The 19,613-nt window shown below is 38.3% G+C and overlaps 1 protein-coding gene across 5 annotated transcripts in view; it reads left to right on the top strand.

Annotated features, from left to right (window-relative positions):
- Nucleotides 1-8,613: 8,613 nt before the first annotated feature.
- The window catches only part of HIVEP2 (HIVEP zinc finger 2), a 155,550-nt gene continuing 144,550 nt past the window's right edge, over nt 8,614-19,613 (top strand). For 2 of the 5 annotated variants that reach the window (XM_039346820.1, XM_039346814.1), the window contains exon 1: nt 8,614-9,223. The gene's annotated coding sequence lies outside the window, so the exon portion shown is untranslated. Of the gene's footprint in view, nt 9,224-9,624; nt 9,913-10,062; nt 10,243-19,613 lie in introns of those variants that run through there. The other 3 variants (XM_039346819.1, XM_039346813.1, XM_039346817.1) reach the window with 2 other exon arrangements.

Raw genomic sequence — 19,613 nt, 5'->3', positions numbered from 1 at the left:
AAACTCTCAAAAAGTCCAACAAATAAAACTAATTCTAATATTTTCAAATTATCACTTATTTCATTTTTTTTGCAGCATTGCACTTCAGAGGTAAAGATGATTAGAACTTTGATATAAAGAATTAAGCATGATATACAAAGTGTTCTAGTTAAACCCAACAGTGAATCAAAGATTCACACCAGCATACCAACTCTCTTTGCATTGGCAAGTTTTGTCTGGAGCAGGATATAGGTGCTAAGAATGTCTGCTTCGCACACTATAATTGCTGTTAAAAGATAAAAAGAAAAGAATAAAGCTGAAAAAACACAGAGTGCTATGGTTTTCCAGCTTATTTGCTAATAATAAGAACAGTAGTGCAGTTTTCATGTTTCTTCTTTGTATTTCTTAGAAAATGTAGAGACAACTCCTATGTCCACCTAAAAGTTGGCCCACAAGAAAAGCTGGACATGAAATGTTTGAAGTTTATGGTTTCTGCAGATCATTGTTAGAAAGTAACTTGCATATGAAGCCAATGGGAAAACATAATCTACATATCTGTGTTAGTGTGTATGAATTCAAGAGAAACAACAGATAAAATGATACATTGTGTTGAAGCACTCCATAACCTCCTGTGCAGATGACCCTAAGATAATAAGTGGCTGAGAGTTGTTTTGGGTATGACTGTCTGTCTGAGGAAGGAAGGAAGGAAGGAAGGAAGGAAGGAAGGAAGGAAGGAAGGAAGGAAGGAAGGAAGGAAGGAAGGAAGGAAGGAAGGAAGGAAGGACCTTGATAGTTGAATTTATTGTTGATAACCCATTACCTATAAAATTATACTAATTTTAATTTTGGATTAACTAGAATTGTCAAAATACAGCACACGTACAGAAATTATTAGCATGTACAAAATGCATAAAATTTACCTTGGCTTAAGTATTTTAGTGACGGAATCAGAGACCAGTCATTGCAGGGTGCAGAAATTATCTTACTGCCTTCACAGTGTTTATTCTCTTATACAGTTTTCCAAGCAGCATAAAGTAACATAACAACAGCATAGCAACAGCATTTTTATTGGTAGATTCTCCTTGTCAATCCTTAAGAATATCTCAGCCAGGGGCACCAACCAGGGGCAGTTTTCTGCTACATCCTGTTGATGTGAACGAGGTGAGATCATGTGAACCAGGTGAAATCATATACCAACCTGGGGTATTTCCCTACATCACCATGGTGATATAAATGGGGTGAGATCATGCATTTGAACCGAGGCAGTTTGCTGCTCACGAACTTTACATGACCTCAATCCCTACATTTTAGTTGGACTAAATTATTTTCTCCTAATCTTTATCATGTACAGTGGTGCTTCCTAATGTTGATAGATTAAGATTTGCAATACTGCACTAAAATGGAAGAGCATTTTATATTCACACTGCTACAAAATATAAAACGACACAATATTTTCTTTTGAAGTATCTATTTATAGAGTGTGGAGCATTTCAGACCTTACGGAGAGTTCTTATAACTATCCCACTATTCTGTTTTAAAATAACCAGAAGAACAGCAAAAATAAAGTCCTGAATGCTGCTGCTGGGAGAATAAACATTGAGGAATGATATAACTTACTATCTTGTTTATTTGTTTAATGGAAATAATGCCAGCTTCTGGAACTTTGCAGATCCAGCTAAGGTTGAATGAAATGGAATGGTGGCTAATTGGAAGACCCAATGAATCGGTCTGTTTGGTTGCTAAGCAGGGCATTCAGAGCACGGCTGGAGTAGGCTGAAGTGGGCAGTGACTGTGGTGGAGCAGATAGATGACTGAAGTTTCCAAAGTCTGTTGGAGACCTCCCAAAAGAGTTGCCTAGCAAGGTGCTGACCCTACCTTTTCTCTAATCTTATTACATCTGCAGACCATTGCCCAGTTTAAGGTTACCTGGACCCTCCTGAGTAAGGGGTGTATGTATCACAATTTACTTTCAGAATTTGTTGGTTCACCTAGTGGATAAAATTGTTTTGAACCATTTCAGTTGGAGACCAGGTGTGGTGCAGGTTCTTTGGAGATCCCTGGGAAGCAGACTTACCTAGTTATCTGGAAACACTTTGATCCTATTGCACCCAAGGACGTGGATGAGGTCTTGGGACTATTAGCATGGCTACCTGTAAAGTAGATCTATGTCCCTTCTGATTGGTCAAAGCCGCCCAGGAGGTAGCCTGTGGATAGATCCAAGCGATGGTTAGTCCTTGAGGGAGGGGGTGTTCCTGGCAGATCAGTCATGGCTAGAAGGATCTTTGCTCATCTTTTTTTTAAGTATTTTATTAATTTTCTATTATTACAATTCATTAGTGCTTAATGAACAATGTGTTGTCTGGGTTAATTTTTTGCTTAATAATAGAAGTTAAGTTCTTACTCTCTATCTTGTTTTTCCAGCCATTGATAAAATAAGTTCCATGACTGAAAATAATAATAATAATAATAATAATAATAATAATAATAATAATAATAATAATAATAATGATGATGATGATGATGATGATGGAAGGGACCTTGGAGATCATCTAGTCCAACCCCCTGCTCTGGCAGGAAACCCTATACCATTTCAGCAAAATGGCTGTCCAGTCTCTTCTTAAAAACATCCACTGTTGGAGCATTCACTGATTCCGGAGACAGGTTGTTCCACTGGTTAATTGTTCTAACTGTCAGGAAGTTTCTCCTTAGTTCTAGGTTGCTTCTCTCCTTGATTAGTTTCCATCCATTGCTTCTTGTCCTGCCTTCAGGTGCTTTGGAGAATAGCTTGACTCCCTCTTCTTTGTGGCAGCCTCTGCCACATATTCTGTATCTTCTTTTTCTTTGATTCTCAATGTAAATCTATCATTTCAGCACAGTCCAGTATTTTCTTGATTATCTCTTCCTCCTTTGCTCATCTTCATGTTGTGCATCAGAAAGGAACAAATGTCTTCAGCATCAGTATGGGATATTTATACAAGGTATTCCCAAATAAAAATAGTTAGATCCCTAATACTGGCCTACCTGTAGCAGAAGAAATGCTGTAGTTGGCATTTCAGACAAGTAGATGAGAATATACTATATGTATGTATGAATGTATTTATGCAGTGTGCAAGAAACAAATGGAAAGAGGATCAAACTGTACATGTATGCTATGTAACTTGCTCCAGCTGTTTTCAGTGTTGCTGCACTGAAATTCAACATTCTGCCCTCTGTATTTCACAAAATAGTTCCCTATTAATATTATATTACCCTGAATTTAGAGTTTATGAATTTCCTAAGCAATCTTGGCAATAATCTAAAAACATTGACTTAATTCGCAAACATCCTATAGCAAAGCTGAAGAGTTCCTTTATATCAGTATAAGTGAAGACCGGTTAGCTTACAGATACATATTTTCTTCTTTCTTACCTTCCCCATAAGAACTGAATGTTCCAGAAGTGGATGCCATCATCAGCTACACCCCTTTTTATCTCTTTGGCAAGCCTCTAATCTTCCCATCTACATTGCTCAAAAGGCACTTAGGATTTAATTTATTAATTAATATGCTACCCATCTCACTGTCTAAAGTGACTGTGGCTGGCTTACAATGAGATAAAATATACGGTACACTTTTGGTTTTCTTTTAAATTTCTGAAGTTTGGATAAGTACGATGCTGTTATATTTAAAAATAATTCAGCAATTAATTTTTTTACTATACTTTCATGAACATGGATGCATTATGAAAGCTTCATTATGCTATTTGTTCACTCTTGAAAATAGTACTTTAAGTTATTATTTTTGGATTTATTGGAGTTTGAATGTATCGGCACCTTCTGAAGTTAAAAATGAAAAATATTAAAAATGATTTATAGAAATACAGAGTATTGGGTAAAGTCAAAATAAATCATAACAATATGTCAAAAATATTAAACAATTAAATAGCCTCCTATTTAACCACCAAATTCTAACTGGATCCATATGATTTTTGCAACCTTTACAAAGTCTAGCAAGATGGCCTGAAGATGACGAATGGGACTTCGTCGAAACGTCGCCAAGACACTTCCAATTTTACGCGGGAGAAAACCCAAATAAACCAAAGGTTTTCGCGGGTGTTTGTATGTAGGTCTTTGGTTATTTGGGTTTTCTCCCGCGTAAAATTGGAAGTGTCTTGGCAACATTTCGACAAAGTCCCATTCATCATCTTCAGGCCATTTGGAAACCCGCCCTTATTGACAAAGAGTCCCTAACCCAAAGAATGACACCAGACCCACACTCACGAAAACCACACAGGATGTCACCACCACTCATCCATGCAAAAAGCAAACCCAAACCCACACCGATGATGAGGCACGACCACAAACCAGAAGCCAGACCACAGCTGCATCATTAGCCACTTTAAACCCTGCCAATCCATACATGAAGCAAACTGACACCCACCATGAAGATGAGGCACTACCATGAACGTGAAGCCAAACAACAGCAACGCAGTTCACCATCTCAAATCCCCCTGCAACTCAGACTAACTCGAGCACAACAAAGCCCCCACCCAAACAGAACACTCCCGCAGCCAATCAGAGCACAGCCAACCCCCATCCAATCAGAGCCCCGCCCAGTAAACTTTTCAGCTCATCGAAGAACACCATGAGTCCACTCTTTTTCACACACACACACGGAGGGAGGGAGAGGGAGAGAGGAAGAGAGAGAGAGAGAGAGAGAGAGAGAGAGGAAGCGCAAGTACCTCTCTCTGTCTCTCTTTGCAAATGGCAGAGGAGGCTGGGAGCCTCAGGGGAAGGCTCAAAGATCCATATGCGGCTCCAGAGCCGCAGGTTGCCGACCTGTGCCCTAGTAGATAGTACTGGTGAACACATTCATCTTTGACTAATATAATTATGAAGGGTATTGGAACAGACAGGACCAATCCTATCTGTATATAATTATTCTTAACAGACTTCTGAGGTTTTCAATGCTCTGTCCTCTGGGTCTCTTTGAAATGGGCCGTAAATACTTGAAATAAATATGTTGATTACCATAAGCAGATGAAATGCTAGTAGATAAGGAAGAAGGGTAGTTCATGTGACGGGATGTACGTAATTACTGCTAATTACTTTCAGTGTTTACCATCAGCTTTTTACCATACAGTACCATGAAGAGAAAAAAGTTCTGTCATTTGAAGTGATGATTTTGATGAGGCAGAATCAATGCCTCTGATCACATCTTATGATCCCTGAAAGATCACCTGTAAACAATCTTTCCAGATATGTCAGAGAGGAGTAGTACCCATCTTGGACACTACTTGAAAACACCCTGGCAGCAAACAACTAAATAGGGTCCTTCAGAGCATCAATAGAATTGTGGAACAATCCAGTAGATCTTTGTGGCTCCATTTTCTATCTGGATCTAGCTTTCATTATTTTGAGCTGTCTCGCTTTTAGTTGTTTAGAAGTAGTTTAAAGCTGAAGAAATTTGGTGTGCCTTCTTACTATCCCTTCTCTTGATTATTTTGTATCTCCCCACTCACATATGGATCATATTTCTCTGATTTTACTATATATGAATGATATAATTTTTAACAAGTGAATCACTTTCCCCAAATTAATCAAATTGTGGAAACGATGTTGAATTAATCAAATGTGTCTATAATGTGTATTTTTCATTCAGAGTTCTGATGAACAATTTGCAACATTTGATGTGTTGTTCTTATGTATATTAAGAAAGACACTCAACTCTATCCACCAAAACTTGCTTTTCCAATGTCCATGTTGATGTAAAATTCATTAAATAACTTTGTTATTTAAAGTTTGTTTTTCCTTCTTTTGATTAATTGAAATGTCTCATTCTTGCAATGTTCTGTTTGATTTGTGTCATTTTTAGATTATTTTAGTTCAGGCTGCCTGTCCAGTTTTAGGTTTCGTTGGTTTTTATGGATTTTTTATAAAAAAATTACTCTGCTCAGAATTCATTACAGTTAGATGGCTATAATAAATTTAAATAAAATAAAATAAAAAACCAACAAGGAAACATTGTGGTTATTTTAAGGACCAGTAAAATGAAGGAAGTATAAGAACATCTGGATGTGAATCTATGTCATTATATGTTACTGCATTCATCCTTCTTAGCATGCAAGTGTGACAATCAAACTGCATACATAATAACTCAAATAAAAAAGAATGAACTGAGTGCAGCATAGAAGTTTTATAAAAACCATTAAAACTGTTGATTGAAAAAGTGTATCTTAACTCATTTTATTATAGTGGAGAAAGTGAAAACCACAATTGTCTATGGGAGGGCCTACTTCAACACACCTCAATAGCCCTCTAGAAATGGAAAGATTTTTTAAAGTGTTGACACCTAACATGTTAAAATTTTTGATGAGGAAATTAATCTTTTAGACAGTTAAATATTAAACTATTAAATATAAAAAGCACATATATTTATAATTTCATTAAAGACTAACAAAATCTATTTCCAAATAGAAGCCTTTATTTTTTTATATAAACAATTAGTGATCAATGTAATAACATAAGCATCCTCTTATTGCTAAGCTAATTAATGCTTCCAAAGTAATGTAAGTTCTTTTCAGCATTCTTTTAAAAACTGTATTTAAAAACTTTCTGGAGTCTTGTACATAATGTAATAAAGCTGTAAACAGTATAGCATAAAATGATGCTACAGGGAATGTTAAATATGAAGCACCCAAACTTTACTTAGCATAGTATGATTTAGAAAATAACTGATAGCAAAATAGTTGATATTCTAAAATACAGATGGTGTGACCTCATGCTCTTCTTTCAGCATTTCCAATCACAAAACAATTTGCTCTTCACTATTAGTGCAGTGAACAGTTATGAACTGTCCTATAGATTGCAAATTCCTAGGTTTGAGAGAGCTTCTGCAATTCTTCTGTATTACCAGGCCAAATTGTGGCAGTACGATTAAGCTCTAATTTGAAGTGGTGTTTTTAAATATAATAATAAAATCCTATAGAAATTATCTACAAAGTTTGGCGGGGTGTGCAAAAATTGAAAGTAGCTGCGAATTATACAAACACCATAAAAACTAGGAGGAATTCTCCATTTCAAACACACGCACACAATCTTTTTTTTGTCATTCCTGAAATAAAAATAAGTTTTAAAACACGGATCAGTAATTCACATCCATGTCTACCAACCACATTGCATTGATAGCTATTCTGATTTCATAATAGCATAAAATGTTGAACTGTAGCTCCTGATGGTTTTCAACATTGCAAAATCCACTCACTGATTGAATCAAACTGATGGGCCAACAACCAGGACACTCTGTATAGTTTTGTTTTGTTTTTTGAAGTCCAGGTTGCATTTGAATATGAGGAAATTTATGTAGAAATCATATCAACTTTTTGATAGAAGACGGGGAAGCCTTTTAGCTAGAAATCAAAGAGAATTTGCTCTTTAATGGACATGCACTAGAATGAAACTTGACAGCAGAAATAGTATGAAAAGTTGGAAGGAATACCAATAGGAAAGAACAACTAGATGCCCTGTAAAATTATGCTCTCAAAGCAAGGTTTTATGCCAAATAGCAACACAGGATAGGAGACTGAAGCGTTACTGAGTTCAGATATAAACTGTGATTTCTGGTGGTTTTCTCGGGTCAGCACATTACAGTCATATGAGTCTTAGGAAGATCTGTTTTGACTCCATTACATCTGATTTTTCCATAATGCGTTCCATCAGTTTTCTACCCGTCTTGGGAACAGGCAAGCACAGCCGACGTCAAACATTTTGACTTTCTATTTGGCTCACAAGGTCCCAAGCCGAACCGGAGAAGAACCGCAACAACTCATCCTATTTAATAAGGCTGCGGTTAGATAGACAGCCGTTAACAGTCTCCCGGCTTGTCACAAGAGTTTACCACGTCTTGCTTCCTTCCCTTACTGCGGAAGACGAAATAAACTCAACCTATTTTAAGATTCTTACTGCACGTATATCAAATAATACGATATGGACTAGTCAGAGATGAACAAAAGTGAAAATAGTTAATTATAAATTTTAAAACCTGCAGCAGAATTCCTAAGCGAACCGTTTTCCGCCGGGAAATGGGCAGGGCGTCTAAACTGTTCGAAGAATGTGAGACATTAATATATAGGGTCATATGCAAAACCAGCGACGCTCTGCAAACTGCGGATCAACTTTCCAACTGAATAGAAACGATTCACAGAGCAGACGGCTGTCCTAAAGGTTGGAAGCAGCTGCAAAAGACAAGCTTTTAAAATGCCGCAGGAATGCAATCGGCGCGGTGGGGTTTTGTTTTTGTTCTTAAATTTGGTTCTTCTCCCGGCAGTTAATATGACCTTGGCCGGCCCAGGGAGGTGCAGAGCCGGGAAGGAAAGAAACAAAAGGGAAATAGGAGGAGGAGAGGAGGGAAAACGGGCAGCAGAACAGAAGATCCCACCCACATCCTTAAAGGAAATTCTCTAGCTGGAAAGACGCACAACTTTCGCATGACAAGTTGCAACCGGCTCTCCGGGGAGTTCCCTTTGCAGGGGGAGGGAAGAGGAAGCGAGATCTCCCCTGCCCGACGGAGGGACCCGTAGTTCCCTGCGCTCGGGGAAGCCCCGCCTCCTTCCTTCCTTTCTTTCCCTTCCCTCCCTCCCCCGCTTTGCACGGAGCACCTCTCATACACGCTCCGTCTGTCAAACAGACACACGTTCGAGCCAGGGCTCTCGGGAACTGGATCTTCTGGTTCAGCCTACTTCCCTCCCTTCTCCGGGACGCAATGGGGGATCCGATGACATCACTGGCTGAGCTCTCCCCTTGCTCTCTCCCCTTGTAACTTCTGTTCTGGGAAGTGGTGCCAGGAATAACCCAGTCCGTCTGCAGATCAGAGAGGCTCCTATTATCCAGCAAGGAGGAAAAATACAAACACTCGCACACGCAACCGACAACTGCGGCCTCTCGGCCTCTGTCCTTTAAGGCTGATATATTTATAGACATACCTACACATACGAATATATGCGTGTGCGGGTGTATATGTATTTGTATATTGTGCGAGAAAGACAGCGCGCGTAGGTATTTTTATTTTATTTAATCGAGGAGAATAAAAGGAGAAAACGATGATCGATTTGAACAGAAACATATGAATTCAGATACCCGTTGGCTTGTGGAATACCTGTCGCTATATAAAGCAAAGCTGCAAGGCACCTCACTCCAGACTCAGACTTAGTAAGGGCGCAACAAGAAATGACACGCGATGCAGAAGGCTTTCCTTCTCGTTGACTCCCAGGTGAGCTCTTGCTGCAAAACATACCTGCCTGCCTGCCTCCCCCACCTCGTTTATTTCCAATACTGAACCCTTCTCTTTGGGGGAGGGAAAAACAACTGACAGTTCTTTGGCGTGGCCCTGATCCTTGTTACCGGAGCTGCGTTGGCCATAAAACAGGGAAGCGGAGAAGGGGTAGAACTATTTCATTAGCTGCCTTTCGGGGGGGAGGGGGGAAATAGAAAAGCAAAGGCTCGTAGTTGTAATGATGCACTGCCCTGTGTTGTCTTTTGAGCAATAGTTGGAAATATTGGGTTGCCAAGTGAGATGAACAGGGAGTGGTGGGTGACAGCGTCCGGCTCCTGGCTATTCAGTTCCCGCAGGGGAGATAGGGTAAGTGTCGGGGGGGGGGGGGAGGAAGAGAGGAAGAGACAAGACGTATGTGTAACCTGCTCGTCCCTCGCTTCGCTTGTCTTATGGATACGGGGCTTGTCACAAGCCTCCCGTCACAGAGAACGTTTCTCTACTGCCTGCGATGCAGCGCATATTGACTAATGGAAACCGATCTTGCAGAGACCCTTGCGAGCGTCGTCACATGCTGTGGAAGAGGACGCCACCCCAGGTTCCAATGTGGCGCGTCTTGATTTGCATATTAGAAGTTCAGACCTGGCAACCTGACTGAAGAGCTGCCTTCCCTTCCCTTTTCCCCGCCGGTAGACAATCCGCTTCCCCCTTTCTGTTTTGTGTGTGAATGTATGTGCGTTTGTGGATGCGCGTGCGCGCGCTCCTGCGCGCGAACGAGGTCCTTTGCTCGTGGCCTACTGTTAGGGAATGTGGGGAATACCCAGCATGTAAGTGTATGCAGATTAAGGAGCAAGCAGGCTTGCGTAATCTCCTCCTGTGGGGAAGAAGTATGTGCATGGTTACTAATGAGCAGATGAGGAGGCGGAGGAAGAGGACACAAGAGCTCAAGAGGAGGGGACGCGACGCGGTGGTTGCTGCCGCTGGGGTCCGGGCTGAGGCATCGCTCTGCCCATTTCAAGGTAGCTTAGTGGCGAGGTGAAGAGGGTACGCGCAAGGCCCGGGCATTCTGGGGGCTGCTGCGAAGGGTGGCGGGCGGCGGGGTTGGCTTATCGGAGAGCATTTCAAGCCACTGGCTTCCACGGGTCAGGGTGACTTGGCAACCGCCTGAGCTGGCTTCGTTTAACTTCTTGTGGCTGTGGGGCGGAGGTGGCATGTGGGAGCTCCGGGTGGAGGCAGAGGAAAAAAAGCGCGTGGCGGCGGCGGCAGCAGCTGTGTGCGCGGGGGAGGAGGGAAAATGAATGTGCAGTGCGAACGGAGGAGGGGGGGGAGGGCGGACAAGCCGAGGAGAAGGATATCTCTGTGTTGCGCCTTTATGTCTGTTCCCTGAAGTGGGTGGAACGTTGGCCCGTTCCGGGAATGTTCCATGACGTGTAAAAGCCACAGGAAGGGGGTTAACAAGGGGCTGTTGCTGCTAGGGCTGCGAAAGCAGATGTGATCTCCTTCTCTCCCCTCTTCTGCATGCTGGCTTCCTTAGGGGTTTGCAACGAAATCTGGCTCTCGCCTCCGCCCCCTTTCCCGTTGGTAGTCTCTTGCAAACAAATGTTTTTCTTATATAATAGGTACGCATATGGATGTATAGATACGATTATGTAACCTACAGACTCTCATCTATGCTTGCTCCATGTAATCTTCGGCCCTTAAATATCTGTGCGGAAGTGTGAAGGGTGCGGGCTGGAGGATAGGTTGAGAAGAGTCCCTAAAGTCTTGCCTGATACTGTCCTTGGGGAAACTGAAGGAGGAGCGAAGGGATAAAAGCCAGTTCTTGCCCTTTCTCTGTAGGGTTTATTGCCTCTGTACTTTAATGATGGGAAATTAACATTTAAAGGGGAAGCCCCTGGTTTAAAACTGATCCCCGATACCACCTTTATTCCAGAGATCTTCATGAAATATTTAATATTTTAATACTTAAAATATTTCTCAGATTCAGCATTGCTGTTCCTTGCTTGAATGATACAGAGTGAAGTGGGGAAAAATATGTTATCTTTTCTGTTTTATGTAGGTCTAAGGAAAATGCTGTACATAAAATTGTTTAGGACTAAGAACAGTGTCCTAGTGTCAGACTTCATTTATTTGTTGTAAGGGAGAAGATCTTGATAGTTACTTTTAAAAACATTGTGCATCTATATAACAGGGATGCCTTTGTTCTTTTAAATGGTGCATTTCTCTTTAATAAAATGTGAGACCGGTAGATAATAAGTCTATAATGTATATATAATGTCTTCGTCTTCTTCTTGTGCCATATCCGTTATCGGACGTTGGCGATCATGTTGGCGATCCTGTTTTTATCTTTTATAATGTCTACATAGTCATAATGATTTACAAATAAAACTGTTTAGCAGTTTGCAAAATATTCTCATTCTTTTGCTATTTAATTAATCAGTTGACATTTTTTCCTGAACTTTCTAAAGGGCTTTTACGATTAGATTATTTAATAGTAAATATTGCCTGTTGCTATTAGGGTTAGAAAAAGGTTGTGCTTAGTAAGATACCCATTCACAAGTTTCTAAAACAATCAGTTTATAGCATTCTATTCATTTAAATGGAATGGCAAAAAAATACTTTTACAACCTTAGTCTTATTATGATGGAGAAACATGAGGGAGTTTACAAATGGAAAATGTGAATGAGACCCATATTTTATTTTTGTTTTATTAAAAGAAATACATCTACAATATGTCTCAAGCTTTGATTTTTTTCCACTTATGCTATTGAAACAATGCTTTTCTGTATAATAGAGTAAATCCTATAAAACACTATGGAGCAGTGGTTCTCAATCTTCCTAATGCCGCGACCCCATAATATAGTTCCCCATGTTGTGGTGACCCCCAACCACTTATACATCACCGGGTGCCAGGGGCATGGCCAAAGAAAAGGGGAAAAAAATGGCGGACAGCCTTGTTTAGCGACCCCCATGAAATGGTCGTTCGACCCCAAATGGGGTCCCGACCCACAGGTTGAGAACCACTGCTATGGAGGTTACTTCTGAGTATGCATGTATAAGATTGCTCCATCTAGCTCTTTGTCAAAAAACTACCATTCAATAAAGCTTCCATACTCTTAAAATTGATGCCAGTTTGCACCATTTCTACATAGATTAAAAATGTTCTTAAAATGTCTCTGTTATAAAGTGAAAATAGTCAGTTGTCATATACTGTACTCAAATGAAATGTTGGTTGTGCACCTGCATGTTACCAGTTTTTCAAATTAAGGAGTAGGACTGGAAGTATTATTTCTAATAAATGGTACTATTTATAGAATGTTTCCTAGGATCTGATTTTTGTCATAACCTCCAAATTTACTTTTACTTTTAGTATTTCCATGTTGTGTGAAATTTGAAAAACAAAAGATTTATATAGTTTTTTATGCTAATAGTTTGCAGATTATAAAGTAACCATTGAAATGCAATATATTTATTATTTGTGTTTTAGTTTAATATTATAAAATCTCAGTTGGGATAGTTTTACCTCTTTGAAACAAGGACACAAGATAGATCCAACAAAGATTACACATAGTAATGGCAAATATTTTAAAAATAGTGGAAAAAGAATATATGAATTGTATAAAGTGTGGTTTTGTTACTGAAGAGGGTTTGAATTTTCTCTTATGGTGAAGTCTTAATTAACAGATACATTTGGGAATCAGTTTTAATGAGCGATTCTAACTTCTCAAGAATTCCAACTTTGTACATGGCTTTGTTATCTATTGCCACCAGATTGGAATAAACAGCTAGGATTCTCTACACCTTTGCTGCCATCTAGTGGCTATCCACATTTTTGCAGCCCATATTTTGATTGTAAGCTGCCCAGAGTTATCTTGAAGTAAAATGGGCGACCTATAAATTTTATAAATAGATACGTTGTTGTTCAGCCTTATATACTGTATTCCTTTTAGTAACAATTGATTTTGAATATTGGGATGCAAATATTGAGGGCAAATTGTTTCATGACGGTAAAACCTACCAAGTATTGTCCAAAAGTTTTGAATATGTCCCCCAGTACTCTTCAGACGTGATCACTGAAAGAGAGAAATTATTAAAAATATGATCGGTGAAATCTTGCTAACATTTCAAGTTTGTCTTGAACTAGCCCAGTTGTTGGTTTTTGACAACTCAGCCTGAAAAAGTGATGAGTGTAGATAGAATTGATAGATTTTACAAAGCTCATTCCTCCTGTAGGATTATAATGAATGAGCTTACTTGTACGAAAATTATCCTTTATTTGAACAGTACTGGAGTCTTCATCCAATTTGAATAACAGTTGAACTTCGTAATGACACACTTCTCTATATATTTAACTGTGGGGTTTGAATTTGTGCAGCACGCTAAGCTAAAATGTAGATTGTGTGTTTGTGGTATTCTATGTATGTACAAATACAGCTCCTGCATTGTAAGAGCTATCTCATGAGCCTCATTTTAACTCAGAAATTGAATCTCTGTTTTCTCAAGCAGCATCACATTGAGTAATCTCAGTTGATAGGAGATGATTCTGGTGGGTGGCAGGTTTTGATGAAAAACTGTTGATAAAAGAGCAGGAAAGGAAGTTAAAAAAGTCAAAACCTGGCTGCCAGCTTGAATTTTTTTGATGCCTCCTGCCCTCCCACCCAGCTTCCTTGATGGAAACAAACTGCCAATTAATTTAAGAAAGCTCTTATGATGTCTGAGGACCAAATAAAATTAAATGTGCCACTGGTAATATATGGCTAGTAACACAGAATGTGAGAGATACAAGAGGTTGAAAGACATGAATTAAAAAATATATATTTAAAAAAGTGGGAGGGAATGTCAAAGAGAAATGAAACAGTATTGTACCACACTAGAATAGAGTATAAACATTAAGAAGGTAAAGAGTATCAAGCTGATGAATTGAAAACCTTTTGATTTTCTGAAAAGCTGCTGTCATTTAATCAGTTATGTACACCATATTTAGTATATAGAATACTATGTATATAGATGCAACATAAAATATTAAAGTAGTTTTTCTCTTTAAGATTGTTTTATGTATCACAAGCATGTCAGGCAGAACCAAACTTCTAAACATAAACAATGTGCTCAGATTCCTTTAACTGGGGGCATCTGAGGGTTAAGAGCAAGATGAGTCCAGTGATAAAGGAACTTTAATGAAGAAAGCTCAGTCCTTAAAACAAGATTGGATATATATAGGTACTAAATTGATGGCATGAGCATGTAAGATAGCTAAGGGAGTGAAGAGTCAGTCCAAATAGGATAAAGGTATATATTTTCCAGTGCTTTTTTTCTAAAAAAAAAAAAAAAAAAAAAAAAGTGCCGGAACTCACACACATCATACAACCCACCTTGCCTACCCTACAAGGTTCCCATCCAAAAAAGGTGCTGGAACTCCGTTCTGGGCGTTCTATGAGAAAAAAAGCCCTGATAGTTTCATTACTGGTTATAATCTCTTTCCTTTATCACTATGTCCCAATTTGACTTTAATTCTGGATAGCATTTTCTGTATCTGATGAAGTGGATTACGGTACATAGAATTATGCCATAATATATTTGTTAGTTTGCAAATGATTGCAAGAGACTTTATTTTAGTTGCAATATATTCATGGAACTACCCTTCAAATATTTATTTGATGTAATCAGCCATTGTCTGGAAGTCTAACAAAAAGTTTGGTTCAAGTGATCCTGGCTTTCCCATTTCCATAATAGGTGTGGATGACCAAATGTAACATTTTTTGAAGGAATGCTTTTTTAATACTTAATTCAAGCTGTATAGCAACAATACAAAAAACAGCCCTAAAGGATTTTTAGATTACTACATTTTTACATGTGTGAGATCTGTTTATGGAGTTCTTGTTACTATGAAGACAAAACAAAGCAAAAAAAAAAAAAATTGCATTCATGTGCTTCTTACTGAGCAACGATTCATGAATCTGCTTGGATCATATTGTATTGATAATCGTGCTGGCTTTCTACTAGTAAATATGGTTTACTTTATGTCAGTTAATTTAAAAAAAAAGTCTTAATTCATATAACTCAGTAATGTGGTCATCTCTAAGTCAAAGTAAGTCCTGGTTTTGCAATCTTAAGAGATGCCTTTGGTATAATGGAAAGATTCTTATTATTTGGTGGAGATTCTTATTATACGGTGGAGATGTTTTATTTTATAACAAACACAGAGTGTAACTTGTAAAACAGCGGTGGAGAAGTAGCAGCATTTTGTTTTCCTCCAGACCAATTTCCTCATTTACCAAACAATAAATTATAGAAATTGTAGAAAAGCTACAAAATAAAATTGTACTTTTTGACAGAGTGAAGGCATATAGGCATTATTGGAACCATAGAATTTACAGGCCCTTCTGATCCTTTGGAAGGAAGGGTGCTTTTTCTGTGATGTTGGTGCTGAGATGGCTTATGAAATGATGGGAATACCCATGTACACCCAGCAGCAAAAGCTATTTTAAATAACTGGTGGGCAGAGAAAGAGGCTACTGCAGATAGAACAATATCCTGTTCTAGCCTGGATATATTAACCACTTAATATCTGATTATTGCCAGGCATTATAAGTATTTCTTTTTGCTCTAATGACCTACAACTCTCTCTTGGCTTTCTCCAAAGACTTTTCAGTGAACATTCAACAAGGAAAGATGATAAATGAGGTCAGTTTGGTAGAAATTGATCCTGATGACTGTTGACATTTTGTGTGTGTGTGTGTGTGTGTGTGTGTGTGTGAGATTTTACATTATGCAAATACAAATACAAAAACATAATAAAAGCCTAAAAGAAAACAATAGGAGCACAGGTCTATCATTTGTGGTATCTGACAATGGAAAAACTCAAGTCAGTCTCCATTTCCATCACAGATATTGTTGGATTCTCACAACACTTCAGTCATAAAGTAGTTTGTTCCGTTTTGATTCAGCGTGTGTGAAACTGAAAAATTTGCTTTGTGATAATCTAAAGCTTGGGACCATATTCCAACTTTACAAACTATCATTGATTTTAACCAATTAGACAATTGATTAATTACTGGACATTAAATAATTTCAAACTTGTGTTATGTACCAAACTGTGTTCCAGTTAAGAGTAATCACCACATATTATAAACTGGGAGCAAAGCTTTTAAATTCTTTCTCCTGGCCATACCATGAGGGACAGAAAACAGAACTGCCTTCCTTGGGGGACAAACACTTATCTTGCATGCTAATAAAGCAGTGGTTCTCAACCTGTGGGTCGGGACCCCATTTGGGGTTGAACGACCATTTCACGGGGGTCGCCAAACAACGCAGTCCGCCATTTTTTTTCCTCTTTTCCTTAGCTGTGCTACTCCCTTTTATTCTATTGGCTTTTGAAAGCCAATAGAATAGACTCTCTTGAATAGAGTCTAATTCTATTGGCTTTCAAAAGGAATTGTCTTTATAAAATGTTTTATAGATGGCACCTTGATCCACAAAAAATGTCTCTTATGTACCCTGACGTGCAACCTAAATGTTGGAGATGTGGTTATAAGGATGCTTCCTATTATCATATTTGGTGGTCATGCAGAGAGATAAAAGCATTTTGGATCAAAATATGGTGGAATATCCAGAGAATTTTTAGAAGGAGGGTAAAATTTACTCCGCAATTATTTTTGTTAGGCATTGTTACAGATTGTGATACAAAGGAGGTTGTATTGATGTTAAATTTGATTACAGCCGCTAGGCTGTTAGTAGGACAATATTGGAAGAAGGAATCTTTGCCTACATTGCAGGAATGGTTTCTTAAAGTAGCTTATCTGGCGGAAATGGAAAAAGATTTCGGCTTTCTTAAAGCAACAAACGCAAGAGAAGTTCCTTGCTGTTTGGGACAAATGGATAAAATTTATACAATTTAGATTGGGTATACAAAAATATCACATAGCTTTTTTATAAGTTTTATTTTTTATATATATATATAGATATTTTATATATATATATATAAATATAAATTTTTTAATTTAATTTTTTATTTTTATTTCTTAATTTTTAATTAAGCCTATATTCTGCTCTGGGAAGCTCAGGGGGGGGAAGGGAGGGTTTTTGTGAGGGGTGGGGGATGGGGTTTTTTTTTTATATATATGTAATGTTTAGGTTTTTTTTTGTATATGTTGTCTTTTGTTTTGTATTGTTTTTGTCTTTTTGTAAAATTTATAAAACTTTCAATAAAAAAAAAAAAAAAAGGAATTGTCCAGGCTGTCTCTGCCCTGCTGAGCCCGCCAAAAGTCCCATTCTGCAAACGGTGCTGCACCAGTTGAGTAGTCCTTGACTTACGACCGGTTGAGTAGTCCTTGACTTACGACCGGTTGGGGGTCGCGGTATTAAAAAGGTTGAGAACCATTGTAATAAGGGTTTTATCTTCCCTTCCACACATGACATTCTGTTCTCTCTTTTCTGACAAAGAAGAATCTTTTGCATTACCAGATGTCTGAGATTCTTACTTGCAAAGGGCTTTCCTTCTCCTATTCCCTTCAATGTTCTTGATTTCCTCCATTTTAATTTTCTCCTTGCTATAGTTTCCTTTGGAGCACTTTTAGGGACATGATGTTTGCTTCCTTAATTTTACAAGACCAGCAAAAGTAACCAGTGGTTACTACACTGTAGTTGTACTGTATATGCTTGTATGTATTGTTTCTTTTAACTTCAACAATGTGGCAGAGTGCAGCTGATTGGCTGATGTCAAGAAACTAAGCAGGGAAAGATCTGGTTAATCCTTGGCTAGGAGATCACTATGGTTAATCCTTAGATAGTAGACCAATAAGACATTTCAGGGCTATAGGCCAGAGGCAAGCAAGTACATGTTGTACGTGTGTATGTAAAAAACAAAAAAGATCCAATTGTTCAGTCACAAAAAAAGCCCTGAGAAGGAGTATGTGGTATATTTGCTGCCTAATTGAGTTATTTATAAAAATAATGAAAGCAGGATAAACAAACATAAAAATATTAATTTTAGGTTAGCTCTGTTTTCTTTATTTGTTATGTAAGCAATACATTGGTAAGATCAAGCTTATGATAGAGAATGTACAGTTAATACGTAACAAATTATTTTGGGGTTAAACCTTTCAAATGCAGTACTATTTTAGTTGAGATACATTGAAAACTGTTTGAATTTGACATATTAGTAGCAAACACACTAGAAAATCTACCTGATTCTTATTTTTTATTAGCTGAAAATTCTGGATTTTGTTTTCATCTTTTGGAGGGGGCATAATGCAAATATTTCTTGAATTTTTATAGTGGTAATTACATTTTTTGGAAGCCACTATCACATTTGTACTCATTTACTGTATATTCCTCTCCATCTCACAATGCACTATATCTGAAGAGGCATAAGTATCAGTTGCCGAGTGTGCAGCCCGTTGCTTAAACTGTATCAGCAGTTACTTGGAGCCCATGTGGGATTATTAATAAGTGCTTTGTGAATTCCTACTGTGCTAAGGCAATCTATTGTATTGAGCTGGTAGTAGTGAAGCCTCTCTGACTGTGATTGGCAGAACATGGTTCATGGATTAAGAAAATGAAAGGAGTAGATCCCTTCTTCACAAGGGAAGGAAAACATGATTGGTTTGGCTACATTAAAATATTTTATCAGGTAGGCTGAGGACCAGGAAAGTCGTAAGATGTGGTGTTTGAAGGCTAATGATCTGAGCTAAAGAAGGGATACTCAATGTTTTGGGAGCTAAGGCCACAGGCTGCACTCCAAAAAGGAGACTGACCACTATAAAAAAGAGAAGGAATCCAGAATGAAAATTAAATTAAATTAAATTTAGATTTAAGCTTAATTACATTAAACGCAATTAATATGATTACTCCCTGTGACTTTATTTTTTTCCTTGCTGTCCTATTAAAAATAGAATTTGGTGGCAATTTTGATCTGAGGAGGCAAATTTGTAGGACAGGTACAATCCTAAGGCCCAAACAGAGTTGTAGGATAATATAAAAGTATATAGATACTAAAGCTTGAAGAGAAGGGAAAAGGGAGATAGATAGACAGACAGACAGACAGACAGATGACCAGCATATACTACTACTACTACTACTACTACTACTACTACTACTACTACTAATAGAGTTGGAAGGGACCTTGGAGATCTTCTAGCCAACCCCCTGCTCAGGCAAGAAACCCTATACCATTTTGGACAAATGGATGTCCAGTTTCTTCTTAAAAACTTCCAGTGTTGGAGCATTCACCGCTTCTGGAGGCAAGTTGTTCCACTGGTTAATTGTTCTAACTGTCAGGAAGTTTCTCCTTAGTTCTAGGTTGCTTCTCTCCTTGATTAGTTTCCATCCATTGCTTCTTGTCCTGCCTTAAGGTGCTTTGGAGAATACTCCCTCTTCTTTGTGGCAGCCCCTG

This window comes from Crotalus tigris, unplaced genomic scaffold, assembly GCF_016545835.1.
Source record: "Crotalus tigris isolate CLP2741 ecotype Arizona unplaced genomic scaffold, ASM1654583v1 scf7180000018030.5226217, whole genome shotgun sequence".
In the NCBI taxonomy this organism is placed as follows: Eukaryota; Metazoa; Chordata; class Lepidosauria; order Squamata; family Viperidae; genus Crotalus; species Crotalus tigris.
This window is presented reverse-complemented; position numbering and strand designations above follow the sequence as displayed.